Raw genomic sequence first — 4,444 nt, forward strand, 5'->3', positions numbered from 1 at the left:
CGGCCTGTCTACACTATAATAAGACCGCACGACAAGTTGCATCCCATTCCGAGAACATTTTTATGCCACTTATAAAATAATATTTCGGAGGTGCCGCGGGCGCGTGCAAGTGTGTCTGGGCTCAGAACGGACAACGGAGAGAACCGGCGGAACACGAACGGATGCAAGTTTTATGAAAACGATGCCGATGCAATGCAGATGATGACATGAGACGACATGCATAACAAGAACAAAATGCAAAACAACAGACAAAACCCCAACCGCGGAGGAAATAATAAATCACATAGCCGGAAATGGCAAGAGTTGGAGTTATGAATATGGAAAGTTGTATCCGGGGCGTTACATCAGCCTTCTTCTTCGGCGCCTTGTAAGGCGCCGGGACCAGCATCTTCATTAGAAGTGGGCCGGCCAGTTCTTCTGGCAGCGGGGCCGGACAGTAGATCCGTCCCGCCTTCTTCGCCCAGCCCTAGGAAATTTCAGGGGAAACACTTCAAGCATTTTTCTTAAAGGATATGCGAATAAAACATGTGAATTGTCAACGAACAATCACTTACCGAATTTGCAGGGAGGGCAGTTGGTACCCGCGGTCCTCAGCGGAGTCTGGCCATGATTTGCCGGACTTGAAAAGCACCTTCCAGATGTCCTTATGCGAGGAGCCGAAGAGCTCTAGCAAGGTCTGGTTCTTGGCCGGGTCGAACTCCCAGAAATTGCAAGCCCGGTGTTGACAAGGTAGAATCCGGCGAACTAACATCACCTGGACTACATTGACGAGCTTGATGTTATTTTCTTCCATGTCTTGGACGCGCGTCTGGAGCTCCGACAGCTCGTCAGATGAAGCCCAGTTTAGGCCCTTCTTGGGCTAGGACGTAAGTCGCAGGGGGGCGTTGGATGTGAACTCTTGAGCGGTGGCCCATTCCTTGTCGCGCGGCTCGGTGATGTAGAACCACTGCTGCTGCCACTCCTTGACGGAATCATTGAAAGTACCTGTTGGCCATGTAACGTTGGGCATCTTGCTCACCATGGCACCTCCGCATTCAGCATGCTCGCCGCTCACTACCTTGGGCTTCACATTAAAAACCTTCAGCCATAAGCCGAAGTGCGGCGGGACGCGGAGAAAGGCCTCGCACACGACAATGAATGTCGAGATGTTGAGGAAGGAATTGGGGAATAGATCATGAAAATCAACCCCATAATAATACATGATGCCGCGAACAAATGGGTGGAGGGGAAACCCTAGCCCGCGGACAAAATGAGGAAGGAATACCACCCTATCGTGGGGTTCCGTGGTGGGGACGATTTGTCCCGCCGTCGGAAGATGGTGGCCGATTCTCTTGGCCAAATACCTGGCCCCCGGAAGCTTTTTAATATCCTTCTCCTGGACGGTATAGGCCATCCACTTGCCTCCTACTCCGGATCCGGACATATTCGGGAATCCATTTTGGTGGAGAAGGCGAACGCCTGAGTGCTAGGGCTTGAGCAAGAAGGAATGGATGCGCAGAGGAAGAAGGCATGGGTGAAAGAGGAAATTCTTATCCCCTTATAAAGGTAGCATAGATCCAGTGCCTCCCCACTTGCCCGTTAAAATCGCTTATTCCCCAAGCGCCACGATTGATGGCGCGGTTGGGTTACCCACGCCCGTATTGATGAGAATCCCGCGATGAGGGGACATGATCTCTGCTTCAACAAGACGTGCCGATAAAACCGCCTCGCGATATGTGCGGTGGCAGGTTGTGAAAAACCTTCAAATAATAATCGGGTTGTGGCGTGATGTCATACTATAAAAAGTTGTCAGTAGATTAGATTTGTGGAATATTGTGCTCTCTACGGTGGTATGTGTCGGATTTCGGGTTCCGGCAGACCCTCGAGGTTCAAACTCTGGGGTGCGCACGAAGATCTTTCCCCTACCAACTCACGTCTCGAGGCCTCGCAAGGGATCTAAGCTAGAAAGAAGAACACACAAGGGACACGAGGTTTATACTGGTACATGCCACCATTGTGGTGTAATACCCTACTCCAGTGTGTGGTGAGGGGGATTGCCTCAGGGGCTGATGATGAACCATACAAAGGGAGAACAGCCTCGCGAGGGGCTGTTCTTGAGCTGGTGCGATGAACTGTTTGGTGAGTTCAGTCGTCTCTCTCTAGTCTACCCGAAATCTGGATCCTCCCTACTCTGTGGTGGCTAGCTCTATTTATAGAGGGAGGCCCTGGGCCTCTTCCCAAATAATGAGCGGGAAGGGCGCCAACAATTGGCCATTTTGAAGGGGAACATCTAGTACACTTATCCTGACTAAAGTTAGTCTTTGACTGCCAAAGACTCTGACGGTGACGCCGTCCTGGGCTCTACGATGCCCTCCATCCTACCGTTCTGCTGTTCTTGGTCTTGTTGCACCGAAACGGTAACCTTTGCATGATGCCTTAGCCTGTGCTTGCCCCCTTTGCACCGAAGGGGAAACAAGGACACTACGCAGGCCGGCGCCCGCCTGGCGCCCGCCTGGTCTCGATCGTCATGACCCGCGTCACGGGCACCTCCCGAGGTACCTCAGCTTGATCTCTCCACCTCCTCGCAAGCCCTCCTGATGAGGCCGCTCCTGAGGAAGCTTCCTATCATCCGCCCCGCGAGGCTTGGCCCCTCGCGAGGGTCTTGAGCTTGAGCTGATGAAGCTGGGTTGTACTGGGCCCCTAGCTGAGCCATGCCGCAGGCCACAGGCAGGCGAGTCTAGGGACCCATGTTCCCAGAACACCGACATTATGTCGAATTTGTTTTGCAGAGCCGGACACAATTCTTGTGTTCAAAATCTTCTGTGGATTATTCAGAGAAGGAACACGCCTTGCAATGGTGAAGACAATCTGCGCGTCGGACTTATCGTCATTGAAGCCTGGTTCAGGCGCTACTGAGGGAGTCCTGGATTAAGGGGTCCTCGGACAGCCGGACTATATACTTTGGCCGGACTGTTGGACTATGAAGATACAAGATTGAAGACTTCGTCCAGTGTCCGGATGGGACTCTCCTTTGCGTGGAAGGCAAGCTTGGCAATTCGGATATGTAGATTTCCTTCGCTGTAACCGACTCTGTGTAACCCTAGCCCCCTACGGTGTCTATATAAACCAGAGGGTTTAGTCCATGGAAGAACAATCATAATCATAGGCTAGCTTCTAGGGTTTAGCCGCTACGATCTTGTGGTAGATAAACTCTTGTAATACTCATATCATCAAGATTAATCAAGTAGGAAGTAGGGTATTACCTCCATCGAGAGGGCCTGAACCTGCGTAAAACATCGTGTCCCCTACCTCCTGTTACCATTAGCCTTAGTCGCACAGTTCGGGACCCCCTACCCGATATCCGCCGGTTTTGACACCGACAATGAGCTTTCTCAAGTTTTAAAATGCCTCGACGGCATGAAAGTTCCTTCCGGGTACTCGGGACTCATACACAACTATCTTGACTCGAAAAAGCAAAGGTTTAGCAACATGAAGTCGCTTGACTGTTATGTGATGATGAAACAATTTATTCTGGTAGCTCTCAGAGGGATAATGGACGATCATGTCCGCAACACATTGATAGGTCTCCACTGTATATATAATTTTTGATTGTTCCATGTTGTTATATTATCATTCTCGGATGTTTTACAATCATTTTATAGTCATTTTATATCATTTTTTGGTACTAACCTATTGACATAGTGCCCAGTGCCAGTTGTTGTTTTCTGCATGTTTTTTACATTGTAGGAAATCAATATCAAACGGAGTCCAATTGCAGCGAAACTTTTTGAGGATTTTTTTGGGCCAGAAGACATCCAGTGGGCCAAGGCTGCACCTGGGGGTGCCTCCAGGAGGGCATCACCCACCAGGGCACGCCAGGAGGCCCAGGCGCGCCCTGGTGGGTTGTGCCCACCTCGGGTGCCCCCTGAACCGCCTCTTTGCTCTATAAATACCCCAATATTCCAGAAACCCTAGGGGAGTCGACAAAAATCAATTCCAGCCGCCGCAGAGTCCATAACCACCAGATCCAATCTAGACATCATCACGGAGGGGTTCACCACTTCCATTGGTGCCTCTCCGATGATGCGTGAGTAGTTCTTCGTAGACCTACGAGTCTGTAGTTAGTATCTAGATGTCTTGCTCTCTCTCTTGATTATCAATACAATGGTCTCTTGGAGATCCATATGAACTTTGAGTTTATGATTAGATCTATGTTTTTATCCATGAAAGTTATTTGAGTCTTCTTTGATCTCTTATATGCATGATTGCTTATAGCCTCATATTTCTTCTCCGATATTTGGGTTTTGTTTGGCGAATTTGATCTATTTATCTTGCAATGGGAAGAGGTGCTTTGTAGTTGGTTCGATTACTGTGCTTGATCCCAGTGACAGAAGGGGAACTGACACATATGTATTGTTGCTACTAAGGATAAAACGATGGGGTCTATCTATACATAAATAGAAAT

This window comes from Triticum aestivum, chromosome 6B (genome assembly GCF_018294505.1).
Source record: "Triticum aestivum cultivar Chinese Spring chromosome 6B, IWGSC CS RefSeq v2.1, whole genome shotgun sequence".
NCBI classification, from domain to species: Eukaryota; Viridiplantae; Streptophyta; class Magnoliopsida; order Poales; family Poaceae; genus Triticum; species Triticum aestivum.